Below are 17759 nucleotides of genomic sequence, written 5' to 3' on the forward strand. Positions count from 1 at the left end.
CATTTAATGCAAATCCTATGTCCAATGATGAATTGATTACTATTCCTTGTCTCTCTAATATTAATGTCTCCTCTAGTTCCATTTGTGATATTAATCTTGTAGAGGAAATTAAGAAGCTAAAGAATCAAGTTAATTCTTTGAAGAAAGATTGGACTATGTGCTTCAAAGGGAATACCACTCTAGATGAGATGCTTAAAGACCAAGGCATCAAAAAGATAAAAGTGGATTTGGATTCAATTCTTACAAGAAAAATAAGTCCAACAATGCCAAGAAGAGTCAATATCAAAAGAAGATCTCTGCACTCATCACTTGCTTCAAGTACAAAAAAGAGGGTCATCACATTTGGAATTGCCCTTTGAAGAAGAAGAAGATAGCCATGATCAAAAAACAACAAGACAAAAGATCTATGAAGGAAGAAGTTCCATCATCATCAATTAAGGAAGTTCTCATCAAGATGACCATCATAAAAAAGAAGAGGCCCAAGCCAAGTCAAAATCAAATATGACAAGGAGCAAATTAAATGGTCATCAACGTGAGAAGCCTCAAGTGAAGAGGCTTGGTGGAAAAATATGCTATACATGCCACAATAAGGGACATTAGTCTTCATCATGTCCCTCACAGGCCAGCAAGTCCAGTTCACTGCTCGTCTAGATTTCAAGACAACTAACAACATAGCTGAATAGGAAGCCATCCTTTGGGCCTCTGGAAGGCCCGAGCTTTGGGGGCAGGTAGAGTCATCATCTAGACCGACTCTCAGATCATTGCTGACCACATCAACAAAAGCTTCCAAGTTCGACATCCGAACATGACAAGATACTTCAAAGCCATTCGCAAACCCGAAGCACACTTCCACGGCAAATCAATACGCAACATACCACGAACGGACAATGGCCAAACAGACGCCCTGGCAAAAGCTACCGCCACAGGCACAGACCCACCATTCGGCACCTTCCTCGAGACTCTAGACCAGCGGGCTGCTAAAACTCTTGACGAGACAGCCGCCACCATCCTTCCCATCGAAACCACCAACTGGAGAGCTGCCCTCTTATCCTTCCTTAGTGGAACAGAAGAGCCGGAAGACCCGATTGCACTTTGCTGCATTCTGTATCACTCCAGGGGCTACCGTCTCATAGAAGGCACCCTTTACCAAACAGGTGCCTGCGCTCCTCTCCTTCGCTATATTCCCAGACAAGAAGGGGCCAACCTAATCTGGGAGATACATGAGGGCCTTTGCGGCAACCATTTGGCGCCTCGTACCCTTACCTGTGAGGCCCTCCGCAAGGGGCTCCACTGGCCTACAATCATGTTTGATGCAGAAGACCTGGTCTGCACCTACCAAGGATGCCAATGTATGGGACGATGAAGCCAACGGCCCCCAGCTTCCCTACAACCAATCGCTCCGGTTTGGCCCCTGGCTCGTTGGGGCTTGGACCTCATCGGACCATTCCCCCGTGCCAAAGGCAACCTTCAGTACATGGTGGTTGCATTGAAGTACTTCTCCAAATGGATCGAAGTCAAACCCCTCACATCGATCACATCAAAGAATGTCAAGAAATTGTTCTGGAGAAATATAATCTGCCACTTCGGCATCCCACGATAGCTCACGGTCGACAACGGCACACAATTCGACTCCGGGCCTTTCAGACAATTCTACGATGACCTCGGCATCAAATTATGCTTCACTGCAGTTTGACATCCTCAGTCCAACGGGGCCAAAGAACGGGCCAACAGCAACATTCTCTCCGGCTTAATCCGTCAACTCGTCATCGTCGTTCAAGGCCTATGGGTCGAGGAACTCCCCAAGGTTTTATGGTCCCTCCGCACCACTATCACGCGAGCCATAAGGTTCAGCCCTTTCCACCTCCTATATGGCGATGAAGCCATGACCCCCACTGAGGTCAAGGGATGCTCACTTAGGGTGCAACATCCACAAACTACCAGAGAAAGAGAACTCTCCCTCAATCTCACTGAAGGAACCGGCTCCGTGGCGTCTAGAACCTCGATCACTACATCGCAAAAACCAAGGCCTGCTATGATCCTATGGTTGCACCATGATACTTCAAACCCAGCGACCTAGTACTTTGACGTGCCCTAGCTCCGGGGAAACTGCACAACAAATGGGAAGGCCCATACCTAGTCCTTAGGTCTAACAAGTCCGGCTCCTACCGCCTGGCCGACACAGAAGGAACCCCACTCCAACATAGTTGGAACGCGGAGACCCTCCACAAATTCTATGCGTAAGGGCCTCTAGGCTCCACCTCTCCAAAGGTCCAAGACAAATAAAACCATTGACGTCACACCCGGTTTTAGAAAGGGACAAACCCAGATGTAAACCACATGTATGCTAGGACCAAGTTTCATACATGCAGCTACTTCATCAGTGTATCACACACAGTGTCATTATTACAACATTTAACTTAAATAGAAATAGAAAGACCTGAAAGTCTTAAACAAAAGCACACAAACTAAACACCGTGAAGCTCCAATTTCCATAGGCAATTGACTGGGGGAACCACCAGCCTAACAATCTTCATCTTCATCGATGAAGAAGTTTGATTCTCCTTAAATGTTTGAGCAGTGCTTGGAGGACATTTGGAAGGAAACAGCAAGTATGAGTACATATCATATTCCGCAAGTGTGGAAAAATAAAATGTCATGCAAGCTTAAACAAAGGAACAAGCTATAATAGTTTAATTTCGCATAAATGCCAACTATGCTAACGAAGAATTATAAAAGCATCCTATTTGACTAGGTTAATCATCTGTAGACTTCCAACTCCTAGAAACATCTCCACATGTTTCCCAACGACCTAAATCCCACATTAGGCTCCCAAACCAACCGAAACAAACTAAACCCATCCAACTAATCATGTGAGGATCCAAGTCTCTCATGTCCGTGAGCACGGCGTATATATCAGATTTTACACTCTGTAGAGGTTGACCAGCTTTCCCCATGAGTCGTGAATTTCCTTGTTGCCGTGTCTACAAAACACTTAACACACGCTAGTGGTGTGTCGCCCAGAAAGTCACTAGAAAGTCGTTACAAATTTTCATCCAGTATTTGCATGCCCGCTAGGTTCACCATGTCAAAGTGGCATTCACACTACCCAGAAGCCCCCTTTTGCGCCTTGTAGTCTTGAGGAAGTTTTCACCCTTCCGTTCCCCTACCCATCCCATACCACTAAACAATTGGTTCTGGCCTTTGCCGTCCCCACACATCCACTCTTCTGTTTGGCACACACAAAACTGGAATGCACTACTTAATAGGCCAGGCCTGTCCCATACCAGGTCTCATGGTTGGTACGATATTTCTTGGGTTGTCACTCCACAAACCGTTCCTTACTTATGTTGCTTGAGCAAATACTAAGCCAACAACATAACGATCAACATCAACAACACTACTTTGCTTAAGGCCTAAGGTTCCATGTTGTTATACCATCACTAGTATTCCCAACTCATAGGTGCATAGTTCATTAGTCATGTTTAACCATTAACCCTGCCATCCCCTTGTGCAAAGCTAAGCATAACTACCCATCATATCCAATGCAAACAACTAGGTGACAAGGAATTATATGGAACAGGATGCTATAAGTAAATAGGATTCAGAATTAACAGCATGCATGTTTGATATAAAAAACGCATTGAAAAATTGTGATTAAAATGTTCAAGGACACTTGCCTCTTCCAACTTGCTGCTCAGACTCTTCAAATACTTGGTCCTGGAGATTCTTGAACTGCTCCTTGTCTGCTGTGGAAACAAACCGAAAAAAACACAACAAAACTAACTAAGAATAGTACACCAACAGCATCTAACATTTGAGAAAAAAGGTACTAAACAATAGTACACGCTGCTACAAACGTGAGAGCGCGAAAATCGCCGAAATCGGAGCTAGAACGAGAAAAACAAGTTTTAGGGTTATTCTGAAAAAGAAAAGGACCTATTTTGGATAAAACACAAAGGTTAAGGTCCTTTTGTAAAAATAGAGGGACCTAAAAGTAAATTTATAAAAGTTAGGGACTTAAGTGTAAAAAGATAGAGTTCTTTTGTATTTACAGAGAAGTTCAGGGTCTAAACTATAGAGATACAGGGGCTCTTGGTAAATTCAGAAAGGTCCAAGGGATTTATTGCAAAATTGACCTTTTTCCCGAATTAGAACAATTAGGAATAATGACTGGATAAAGGGCTTGCTAACGTGGTAGACACATCAGCGGTTTGGATGACGTGGTCGGTTGATGTGGACAATGACGTGGCTCTGGGCAGCAGACTGGATTAAGGAGGCCACGTGGCAACACGCGATTAGCTTGGCCGAAGGGGTATTTTGGATCTAATCGTGACCATCTAGCTCGGATCTGACGGCTGAGAGTTCGGGGAGAGATAAACCGGCCGACGGCGGAGCGGACTCGGTGGCGGGCTCACCGGAGAGAGGCGAAAACCTCATCGCCGAGCATGTATGGTGACGGCGAGCGGCGCAAAATACTCGGGAGAGTGAGGGCTTTCCGTTTGAGCGGTTACCGAGTGTGGCGCGGTCCAGGAAGGTTGTCGACGGCTAGAGGGGTGGTGGCGGCGCACGGTTGTGTGTCAGGGACTGAGTTCCGGTGGCTGGTACGCGACGACGAGTGGTGGAATCAGCTCCTGGCAAGCATGCGGTCCCTAATAAGTGCTTGGATGTGGAGGAGCGGTGGCGGAGGCAGCGGTCGACAAGCTCGACCCAGAGCAACAGATGGAAAAGAGAGGAGGGGGCTCGCACTTATATAGGTGGAGGTACACGCGGGTGAACAAATTCGGTTGGGGTTTGTTAGGATTCAGTCGAGAGGCAGCGGTGCATCGGGCGGGATGGAGACTCGGCCAAAGCTCGAGCTCGGTCAGAGGCAATGACTAATGGGCGGGCCCCACACGTCAGCGGTGTTGAGAGGCAGTAGGCATAGGAAAGGACGGTGAGCGACAAGCGGTGCGCCACTCAGCCGGGTGTGGCTGCGGCCCACGTGAGTGGGGAGGCGGAAGAAAGAAGGGAGAAACGGAGCATGCTCAGCCCAGGAGAGAAAGGAGGGTTGGGTCGCTGGTGAAAGAGAGAAAAAGAGAAAGGAGGAGAGATTCGGCCCAGGAGAGAAAAAAGGTTTTTCTTTTAAAGAACCCCTTTTCAAATCTTTTTTCTAAATTAAATGACGCGCCTCGAGGTTTTCAGAAATTCATTTCTAAACATAAAACTCTAGTGCGTCTACTCCAGCATGAATGCAACACCAAAAATACAACCTAGGGCAAAATTCAGTTGTTTTTTTTAGAAAGTAGGTTTTACCCTAATCTAATGATTTAGACCCTAATAAAAGTTCTAGAAAAATTTTGGGAAATTAAAAACCAGGGTGTTACAATAGATGACCGACCCACAAATACCCACCTTACATAGAAAACACCTCCCAGAAAATACCTACTCCGCAAACACAAACCCACACAGAGCCTACGAAGACCCTCCGGCATCTTGAAGACACTGCCTCCATGCTGAAGGGGTTAAACCCTCTGGCATCTTGAAGGCACGGCCTCCGTGCCAAGAGAAAAAAATCCCTCTGGCATCATGAAGACAGTGCCTCCATGCCGGATATGTATATCCCTCTGCCATCTTTAAGGCATGGCTGACCTATGTGGCGGAGAGGCAAAGACTACTCCAGCATCTTGAAGGCTTAAGCCTCAGTGATAGATAGGCATATATCCCTCTTCCATCTTTAAGGTCTAGCTAACCTACATGGCAGAGAGGCAAAGACCACTCCGGCATTTTGAAGGCATTGCCTCTATGCTGGACAGGCATAAGACCCTCCGTCTTCTTTAAGGCTTGCCTGACCTATGTGGCGGAGGGATAACCTCCCTGGCATCTTGAAGGCCTAGCCTCCATGCCAAAAAGGATTCATACAAAGTATTGATCCTTTAGCACCTTGAAAACTAAAAGTCGCCGTGCCAAAATCATCTTACCCCTAAGGTATCTTCCCTCCTCACACCTAACGCTACGTAGTACCCCTCGGATCTCACACCCCGTGGCCACTAACAAACCACAAAATGCAATGGGGCTGGGGTAGGGGGCACAGGCAAAGCGTTGAAACGATAACAAAGGATTGATGTGATAATTTATATAAACACCAAAAAAACAATGCTAACACAGCGCAAGTTTATTCATACACGGCATACAAAGAGTTTGCATTCAACTAACCGCAGTACATCAAATAGATGCCTAGCAAACTTGCTAACCTGTTACGCCTCCCTAGAACACTACGGGAGGACGAGAGCCCTGAACCGCCATGCCTCCTAGAAATACCGTGGGACCTGGAGGATTGCGCCTGGTAACTGTGCATAGGGGGTCGACGCGAATCCCCTCCACGGAGGGAACCACTACCTAAGGCGGAGCCCCCTCGGCCTCGGGAAGAAGAAGGATCCGTTGGGAAGGGATATAAGTCGAAGGCTTAGAAATCTAGCTAGTCCACCTCCTGCTCTTCCGACGGGGACTCTGCAGCCTACACCTCCTCGACCTTCACCTTGGCCAAGATAGCCACAAGAATTTTTGAAGGCACCCTTCCATCAGAATCCCAAGGGAGGACAAAGCGTTGAAAGAAGCATGAATCGGCAACCTCCCGGGCTGTTCGAGCTGCACACAAGTCGTCCTTTGCAACAAAACATACATCTGGGGTAGACACAAGGGGGTCTTTTGACTCGACCTTGACCAAGACATCGGCAGCCACCTTCGGATCTATGCGCCCCTTGGAATCATGGGGCATAACAAAGCGACTCCACTGTCAGATAGTCAGAGTGGTCCCGGATGCTCCAGACACACTCGAACCCTCCATGGAGGCACCATCCCAGATACGAGCGAGGCTTCCTCCAGCTTCGGGCCGTCGCACCTATACCGTGGGTTGGACTCCACTTAGCCTCAAAGGCACAAACACTCCAGAACAACACAGGTGAACCACAAGAAGGCAGACATGACTCCATTTAGATAAGAAAAAAGCCCAAATTCATAAAGTAGAAGGGGATAGTCAACATACTAAGACTTTGATCCCCTTCAAAAAGAAAGAAAACAAAAAAAAACAAATAGCCTACGAAGCAACGACACGAAGAGAGAGGCCTCTAGAGGGTGGCGGCACGCCTGCAGACTCTGGATGAAGGGCCAGACCTCCCAACGAAGAACCCGGACGAAGACCTTCCGGGGCACCTGGAGTCACCTGACCTGCCACATAGCACAGCGTCATGCTCCGGTAGTGCCTCGCCCACAAGTTATGATAGAAGTTCTCCAGAACCACGCGAATCTCCACCGAAGGTGCCTTAGGCTAAAAACCCTAGATTATGGAGTCCGCACCTGCTGCTCCAGTACTTCGAGAGGACCAACCCCTGCTTATTGCAACAGGGTTAGCTAGAGCGCCATAGCCACGCATGCTCTGGACCTCATGTATGTCTCCGCAACTCTAACCATGACCTTCGCGGCAGACCAAAGCCAGAAGAGCGGCATCACCAATGCCTCCGAGTCAGAAGGTAGTGGCGGACACCTAGCCCAAGGCCGCTCAGGGCGTTGGAGGTGATCCGGGCAACCTCCGTTGCAAGTGCAGCTAACCGCCGGCACTCCGAGCGTAGTGCTCCCTCCGATGCCTGCCTCCTTCAGCTCTCACCGCACCTTGCACACCGCGGCCCGAAGGGTCTCAGCATCACCTTCTTCTGACACTCGAGCTGCATTGGTCACATCAGTGAATTCCCTTGCCTCCCGATGGTCTTCGGTAGCCTTCCGTGTCTCAGCCTCCGTGTGCTCCTGTTTCAAAACCTCCTCCCGCCGGAGACCCTCCTCACACTCATGGAGTGCCATCTCCTCTTGAAGACGACCCTCCGAACACTCCACCTGCTTTCGGGCATCCTCCAAGGCTTGAAAAAGGCCTTCAACCTTATCATAGGCTACGACAATGGCCTGGCGCCCCCCATCTCCCAGTGCCCTCGTCAAAATACCTTCTATGAGACACAACAAAATATGGAAAAGGACAAAATAACCTACTCAGAACCACACACCAAACCCAGAAAATCATGACTAAACCATTGACCTGCAGGGCTGCTGCTACCAGACACGCCTCCACTTCCTCCAAAGGACGCTGGGCCAATGATTGCTCGACCTCTCCACTTCGGAAAGAGAGGAGGCCACAACGAAGGCCCTTGACACTTCCAGGCACAGCGCAAAGCCATCCAAAGTCAATACCCCAAGGCTGGGGCCACCCTCGACCGTCACAGAAGGAGCCCCAGCATCGGCCGCCAGGGCCAAGTCACTAGCCGGCTCGGGGCTCTGTGGAAATGAGGCCACATCCCCCAAAGCAGCCTTCGGGGACACCTCCAGAGGAGTTCCCGATCCCTGCCGGGGCTCCCCAGCCTCCCAGGGAGGAGTCGAAGACACATCCACCTCGGCAGTAGCTGTAAAATACTAAGAAACACAAGCTTAAGATCCCAGTGCAATATCCAAATAGGATATAGCTAAGGAAGCAATGACACCTCACCAAGTCCCTCAAACCTCTCATAGAAGGGCCTGTAACGTCATCAACGTCCGAAGCGGCAAACCCAATATCATATTTTTTCCTCCTCTCCGTCTCTGGCCACGGTCGACAATATCCGTAGAGGCCATGCCCTTACCCCGATCACCATCACCGAGCTGACCCTCACCTCTGGATAGGTCTCCCACGCTCCCGGCCCTCCTCTGATGCTTCGTATGGGCCAGCGGCACCTTGGACGACTCAGCCATCGAGGAAGTATGCGAACCTCCATAGATAGAAAGCCGTCGAGCCTAGACTAGCTTTACACAGATCGTGGGAGTGGTGCATGCTCGTTTCCTGGCAACCTTAGGCTCCGACAGATCCCGCCACGCCGAAGCCCCCACTCTGGCATAAAAGTAGACGTGGTTGTACCACTCCCAATCCGTGTCAGAGCCACCCACCGCTCCCGCTCCACATGAGTGGGTGGGCCCAAGATCACCTCGGCGATCTCCGCCACACGCTCCAGTGGAAGGCAGCTCTGTGAAAGAAAAAGGTAGCTCACATCTGCAAATCAAAAACTAGAAAACAAATAGGACTCACCAGTGCTAACGGGGGGAATCTTCAAGAGCAAGCTTTCGAGGAATTTGAGCAACCCTTCGTTGAATGCAGGTGTCTTTGAACATTTTGCCCCTGTTCTAGGATTCATGTTTAGTTTTATCTTTCAATTGCATGCTTGTCTAAATGGAATCCCACTTTAGGGTTTACAGTTTTCTATGACAATTCCTTGTCGCCGTTGATAAATCATGGGGTAAAATAGGTAGTTTTTGCTAGCGTAGTCATAAGTTGGGGCAATATTAATATTGACCAATGAACTATGCAACAAGAAATCGAGTGATGGTAATCTTGTAGCAACATGGTATAGGGATCCTATAGGATGGTTGGTTTGAGGTGGTGCATTACAGCAAGTTTGTGATTATTACTTTATGGGGTCCTAAGGACCGGTTCTTGTACATGTAACTAAGTGAATCCGCACAACCACGAGGGCTATATGGGTATGGCCTAGCCAACTAATTTGCCTTCCCTCTAACTCTGTGAGCACCGTTGGACGCTTGAGTGGCACAAGAGCGGGCTTCTGCAGCGATGTAATCGTCTGTTAGCAGTGAAACCTCAGTGGGTGCCTGCAAGTTGGCGGGAGCTTTGTAAAGGCCTTGTATTGAGACCTCGACTCCACACCCTGGAAGTGTGAAGCAACACGAGAATCCCGACTCGTGGGGAAAGTAGTACGTACTCTGCAGAGTACCTATCTGGTTGATCAGCCATGCTCACAGATAAGAGCAAACTTGGACTTCTTCAGGATTAGTTGGGATCAGAGTTTGGTATGGTTAGTCAAGTGGCTGGAAAATGGAATTACATGGTAAGTATTGGTAGTCGGATGAAATCCGATGAGTCAATCCTTTCGTTTCAGTTGAATCTTCACACCTAGTAAATAGGTTTCCTGTTGTTGAAGTCATAGGCCATAGTTGCTTAACGCAGTTAATCATGTGTCTATCCTTTCCATGACTTGAGCCCCATAGCATGTTTTCCCTCCACTTGCGGAGTACATTTTTGTACTCAGACCCGTTGCCCCCTTCTTTTGCATCCCCTTTGCTGATCAGAAGTCGTCAATGGAGCTGCTACCATTGAAGAGGATGACTTCCACCCGAAGTTGCTGTTCTAGGTTGGTGTGCCCTGGTCGACACATGTGGAAGATGGAAGGCCCGCTAGCATTAAAGATCTCTATTGTTCTGCTATGTTTTCGTTTAGACCCTCGGGTCCTTTTGTAATAAGTTATATACCATTGTAATAATGGCACTGTGATGATACACTGATGATGTAGCACATGTATGAAAACTTGATACTAGTATGCATGTGTTGTGCCTGATTTTGTACCTTTAAAACTGGGTGTTACAGAAGTGGTATCAGAGCCGTGTTGACCGTCGGACATAGCCTAGATAGAAAGGACGTGCTAAGGAGTTATGTTTGTACAAACTACTAATTTTCTGTCTTCTTCAGTTTTAGATGGCCTGCACAAAGATCACCCCACGCAAGCGTGTGCTAGTTCCTGAGCTGGAGGTCCCCACTGGTGCTGTCTAGGCGTACCAACCCCCTATCGAGTTCTACTCAGACAGACAACTTGCCGACTACTTCACCTGCACATTGTGGTACCTTCTTTAGGGTCTGGGCTACCACGACGGTCCACTCTACAAGAGAGTCAGAGTTCCGCTTGGAGGTCGTGGTTACTTCTGGACAGTGGAGGTGATCATGTTTGAGAAACCCACCGACAACAGTCTTCACCGAGTTCGTCGAGTCCACACCGCCGTCGCCCCTAGAGCTACCTTCGAGGCTGGGATCGAGGACGACGCCCACCAGGCTTTGGCTATTCTTTGCAGAGAGATAGATAGGACATCCACCTCATTCAGTTCGGGAAATTCCAACAGTGCCCGTCCGGCAGCCTAGAGGTCATCTTCACGCCCATCAACAACGAGCCAGATCTCCGTCTACGAGAGCAGGTCTGCCTCACTGCTGCCCTATATGTCGAGCTTGACAGAGCCCTTGATGAGCTAGAGGACATGCATTAGTGCCACGCAGAGCAGGATTAGAGCATCCACCAGCTACAAATTTTGTTGGAGGACCCCGACCAGTTCCCCCGAGGAGGATTATGTGGCACCCATGGCTGCACAACCCCGTTCTCCTCCGTGCAAGAAGCTTCATCTGTTAGATGCAGTAGGTCCTTCACGCACAACAAGTGAGGAGTAGAGTCGAGCTAGGAAGATGTCCCTAGCTAAATAAATCGTTTAGTCTCATGGGTTCTAGTTGTCTTGTGTCATTTGTGCTAGTGTATGCTTGTGATTGAGTTTTTAGTGTGAACCTTGTAATGAGTTGGATCTTTGCTTGAGTGTTGGTGTAGTGTAGGGGTTTCCCCTCTACATTGCATCAGTTAATAATATAATAATAGTTGGGAGTCCCTTTCTTTCTTTCGTGGTGTATTGATCCATCTATTCTTTTCTATTCTTGTATTGGTTTCCGCCCTTGCTTTTCCCTTTTGTTCACCGCTTGAACCTTGGCTACCAATAGATGGTGAACACTAGGTGCAATAACAACGTTAACAACGACAACAATGTCAACAACAATATCAATGACAACACCAATGACAATGCCACCAACCAGCCCGATCTTCCACCCCCGCCGCCCCTGATGGATGCCAATCAAGTGATGACCATTCTCCAAGGCTTGGTTCAGGCTATCAACCAGCGATCCCAAGACTAGCAAGCACCGCCACAGCAGCCACAGTCCAGGCTCAAAATGTTCTTGAGCACTCAGCCACCCACCTTCTTTCAGGCAATTCAGCCCGTGGAGGCAGATGACTGGCTAAAGACCATAGAAAGCAAGCTACAGATAGCTCAGTGTATTGGAAGCGAGAAAGTTCTCTTCGCACCCATCAACTGATTGGACCAGCTCAAGAGTGGTGGACAGCTTACACTGCCGCTCATGACTTTCATGCAGAGTTCTGGAATAACTTGGGCAGAGTTCCGGAATAACTTTCGTGGACACCATATCCCCACTGGTGAAGTGAAGCTAAAGAGGAGGGAGTTCCTCAGTCTGAAGCAAGGACCCATGTCAGTAAGGGAATACCTCACCAAGTTCACCCAGCTCTCCCGCCACACCCCCAATGATGTGGATACTAATGAAAAGAAAAAAAATTGCTTCATAGAGGGTCTAAACGATGGCTTACTGTATGCCCTCTAAGCCAATGAGTACCCCAGTTTCCAGAAGCTGGTGGACTGAGCATTCATCATGGAGAAGAAACGTCAGAACTTGGGAGAAGAACACAAGCGCAGTCTACAGGGTCAGTCTTCTGGTAGCAGCACTCATCCCTGTTTCATCCCTCCTACCACCGGTCCTATGTTCCACCATGGAGGGCAGAATCAGCAGCAGAGGCCACCACAGAAGATGCCTAATTAGGTTGCAGGGTCGTATAAGCCACCGCTACAGCCAGCGCCGTAGCAACAGCAGCAGTCTCGCCCCAACTACCAATAGCAGCGACTCAACAACAACCAGACCCAATAGCAAAATTGCACCAGTCAAGGATCGGACAACATTGGGCCATGTTTCAGTTGCAGCAACTTTGGGCATCTTGCCAACAAGTGTCCCAAGAAGCAGCAAGGCCAAGCACAGTCCCAGGGCAACAATCAGCAGCAGCAACCTCAGCACAATGTGATGCATGATCACGTTAACCATATTGCAGTGGACGAAGCCCAGGATGCTCCTGACGTAGTACTGGGTATGTTTTCTGCCAACTCTCATCCTGCTATAGTATTGTTTGATTCTGGTGCTACGCATTCTTTAATATCATCTCAGTTTGTGAATGCATACAAATTGCTAAGGGTATTAATGAAAAATCAGGTGCTAGTTAGTTCTCCTAGAAGAGAAATGGAATCAAGGCATGTATGCCCTAAAATAATTAAATGCATAAGGGGGTAGACTTTCTTAACAACCTCATCATTTTGGAATTCAAGGGGATTGATATCATCCTAGGAATGGACTGGTTGACCAAGTACAATGGAGTCATGGGATGCCCCACAAAGTCAGTACAGTTGACACACAGAGATGGAACCAGGTGAAATTCCAAGCCACGATAGAGTCAGCTATCAATGTGAGTCTTAACAAGGCCAATGCATTGGAAGATAGCAGAGTGGTCGGTGAATTTCCAGACATCTTCCCATAGGATTTGCCAGGTAAGCCACCTGATCGCGAAATTGAGTTCATCATTGAGTTAGTACCTGGAACGGATCCTATATACAAGAGGCCATATAGAATGGATGCCAATCAGTTGGTTGAGCTCAAGGAGCAAATCCAAGAGCTACAAGACAAAGGGTTTATCCGCCCCAGTTCTTCACCATGGGGAGCTCCAGTAATCTTTGTACCGAAGAAGGATGGAACCCAAAGGATGTGTATAGATTATCGAGCCCTGAATGAACTAACAATCTAGAATAAGTACTCTCTACCCTGCACTGAAGATCTGTTTAATCAATTAACAGGAGCATGTGTGTTCTCCAAGGTCGATCTTTGGTCTGGGTATCATCAACTGATGATTCGCACCTTGGATATTCTAAAGATAGCATTCATTACTCGGTATGGTCTATACGAGTACACATTAATGTCATTCGAGTTGACCAATGCCCCAGCTTACTTCCTGTATCTGATGAACAATGTCTTCATGGAGTACTTGGACAAGTCTGTCATGGTATTTATTGATGACATCCTAGTGTACTCCAAGGACGAGGAAGAGCACGAGGAACATCTAAGGATAGTATTGCAGAAGCTTAGAGAAAACCAACTGTATGCAAAACTAAGCAAATGTGAGTTTTTGTTAAAGGAAGTTCCCTTTCTTGGTCACATTATTTCAGCAGGAGGTGTGTCTATGGATCCATCCAAAGTAAAGGATGTTCTAAACTAGAAACCACCACAGAATGTTTCGGAGATGCGCAGTTTCTTGGGTCTGGCAAGATACTATCATCGGCTTATAGAAGGTTTCTCCAAGAGAGCAAAGCCAATGACAGAATTGCTAGAGAAAGGAGCAGATTTCAAGTGGATAGTCGCTCGATAAGTTAGTTTTAGTGAGTTAAAGAAAAGGTTGACCTCAGCTACAGTTTTGATCATGACAGATACTCCGAAGCCGTTTTCTGTGTATTGCGATGCATCTCGTCAAGGTTTGAGTTGTGTGCTCATGCAATAGGGTCATGTTGTAGCATACGCCTCTAGGAAGTTAAGGAAGCATGAAGGGAATTACCTGACACATGACTTGGAGCTAGCTATATTAGTCCATGCCCTCAAAATCTAGAGACATTATCTAATAGGTCAAAGATGTGAGATCTATTCAGATCATAAGAGCTTAAAGTATATCTTCACTCAACTGGATCTTAATCTTAGACAACGCAGGTGGTTAGAGCTCATCAAGGACTACAATTTGGTAATCAACTATCACCCAGGAAAGTCAAATGCAATGGCTGATGCCTTGAGCAAAAAATTTCATGTCAATGCTATAACTCTTCAAGAAGTGAGTCCCAAGCTATGCAAGGAGTTTAGGATGTTGAATCTGGGAATGGTGTGTAACATCGAGATAGTTGCAATGCAAATAGACTCAATGCTTGATCAAGATATAAGGAAGGGTCAGCTTGAGGATGAAAAGATTTTGGAAATCAAGCAACTAATCAAAGTTGGTAAAGCCCCAGATTTCACTGAAGATGAGCAAGATACAGTGTGGTACAAGCATAGGATGTGTTCCGGACATAAAAGCTATTCGGGATACAATTTTAAAGCAAGCTCATTATTCAGCATATTCCATTCACCCAGGGAGTACCAAGATGTATCAAGATCTTAAAGATCAGTACTGGTGGTACGGAATGAAACATGCAGTAGCAGAATATGTGGCTTTGTGTGATATCTGTCAGCGAGTCAAAGCCAAGCATCAGAGACCAGCAGGTCAGCTACAGCCATTGAAAGTACCTGAATGGAAGTGGAAAGAAATCAGCATAGACTTCATAGTGGGTCTACGTCGAACTCAGTCAGGATATAATTCCATATGGGTCATAGTTGACCAGTTGACAAAAGTAGCTCACTTCATTCCAGTCAAAGAATCTTATCGAGGTTTGAAACTAGCTGAGTTGTATATGGCCATGATTGTGTTTCTGCATAGAGTACCCAAGATAATTGTATCTGATCAGGGTAGCTAATTTACCTCATGGTTCTAGCAACACCTACATGAATGTATGGATAGAAGGTTGAATTTTAGCTCATCACCCACAAACTGATGGACAGACAGAAAGAGTAAATCAAATCCTCGAAGACATGTTGAGAGCATGTGCATTAAGGAATGGTAATAGTTGGGACAAGAATTTGCCGTATGCGGAATTCTCATACAGTAACAGTTATCAAGCTAGCCTCAAGATGTCTCCTTTTGAAGCCTTATATGGAAGGAAGTGTAGAACCCCGTTGTTCTGAAACCAGATCGGGGAAAGCCAAGTTTTTGGTCCAGGAGTTCTGAGAGAAGCAAAAAGACAAGTGCAAGAGATTAGAGATAATCTGAAGACTTCTCAATCAAGACAAAAGAGTTATGCAGATAATCAACGTTGAGAACTGACTTTTAAGGTAGGTGTCACACCCGGTTTTAACGGATAAAACCAGATGCGGCTTATGTGTGCTCAGAATGTTCAACACACATAAGGACATCACAGGTGAAGTAACAAAAGCAATACGTTTATATTATAAACGTTAAACTCTTCCAACAATTGACATATATTGTCTTCTATAAAGATATCTGTAGCAGAACAGAAGCACTGGTGCCCAACAACACCGCAGGCAACTGACAGGGAGACACGCGCCTAGAACGTCACAACCTTGTCTTGATAATCTTCAACATCTTCACTCACTGAGCAGCAGCATACATGTCGCAAGGTGTAGGAAAAACAGCAAGTGTGAGCACATAGAGTACTCAGCAAGTGGGGGAAAGTAATGATATGCAGGCTTATATCAAGAATAGGCTAACACATGGTATATTTGCGTAAATGCGAGTAATGAAAACATATTTGAACTCAAAAGCATTAAACAATTATTAAGTGAATGTAACCCATACTGTCCAACACCTAGCATAAAAGGCTCCCCACCTTGCACACTATAACCGTCTAGTACTCCTTGTACTATAACCAAAACCACAACCTTCTAGTACTCCCTGTAGCAGAACCATAACCACAACCATCTAGTACTCCCTATACCAGAACCATAACCATAACCAAACTCATAACCACAACCAAATCGATAACCACAACCCACTAATCATGTGAGGATCCAAGTCTCTCATAACCGTGAGCACGGCTGTTATAACAGTTTTACACTCTGCAGAGGTTGTCCAACTTTCCCCACAAGTTAGTAAATTCCATGTTGCTGTGTTCACGAAACACTTAACACACGGCAGTGGTGTGCCACCAAGAATCACCGAATGACATTTGCCACTAACCAGAGACTAATCCAGTATGTGTCTGCCCACTAGGTTTCACCGCCAGGCTTTACGCAAGCTAAGCTCCTACCCAGAAGCCCCCTTTTGTGCTGACCCAACACACACTGGATAGACTCTAATCATTATGTCATGCCTTACCCATATCAGCCTCGTGGTTGGTACGTTACTTCTTGGGTTGTCGCTCCACAAACCGGTCCTTACTTAGGTTACTTGAGCAAACACTAAACCAACATCATAACCATGACAACCATCAAAACTACTTTGCTCAAGGCCTAAGGTTCCATGTTGCTAGACCATTAACAAATTAACCATCAATGTTGTATATGTTCATTAGTCAAGATCATGACACTTCTTAACATCCTAAAAGCATGGCTAAGCAATCTACCCATAAAAGACAACTAACCATAAACCATCTAGGTTCCAAGGGATGATAAGGGAAAATCTAGGGAAAACCCTAACATAGGTGACTACCCATCATATTGATAGACATTGCATGCAATTTTGTAAAACAAAATATTTAAAAACATAGGTTCAATATGATCAAAGACACTTGACTTTTTCCCAATGCTGCTCAGTGTTGTCGAAATCTTGGTCTTGAAGTCCCTCGAACTGCTCCGAAATGTTATTGACTGACCACGAGAACTACCAACAAACAACACAAAGAAAACACTAAGAACAACATACCAAACATCATTAAAACACTTTAAAAACACTATGGTTGGATAGGTAAGATTTTAGAAACATTTAGATGCAAGAATTGCCAAATCGGAGTTAAGATGAAAAGAGCACAACTTTCGAGAGATGAATTAGACTGAAAAGGAAATGTTGCTTTTCCGGAACTATCTTCCTATGGGAAAGGCTTTATTCACAATCACTGTGTCAGGCTTGACAACATCATTGCGCAATATTCAAGAAGTGCAGGGCAGACCAGACTTCACTGACTAGGCTATGTGGCGCTGACTTGGCATGCTATGCAAGTACCATCTTGGATTAAAGAAGGGATACGCTAAGGTCTAGTATCGATCACCTATGATGGATCAAAAAGGCCGAAGGTTGTGCTTCTAGGTTAAGGATACTACTAGTCACTCTATGTAGCAGTGGTGGTTCAGTTTTCGTCGGAGATGGCGATCGGGCATGTGGTCACAGACATCGATGTTGGCTTCAGTGGTGTTTCAGTGAAACGAGGGGAGCATGGCATAGAACGCGGAAAGACTAACTCAGTGGTATGGT

Source organism: Phragmites australis, chromosome 7, assembly GCF_958298935.1.
Source record: "Phragmites australis chromosome 7, lpPhrAust1.1, whole genome shotgun sequence".
In the NCBI taxonomy this organism is placed as follows: Eukaryota; Viridiplantae; Streptophyta; class Magnoliopsida; order Poales; family Poaceae; genus Phragmites; species Phragmites australis.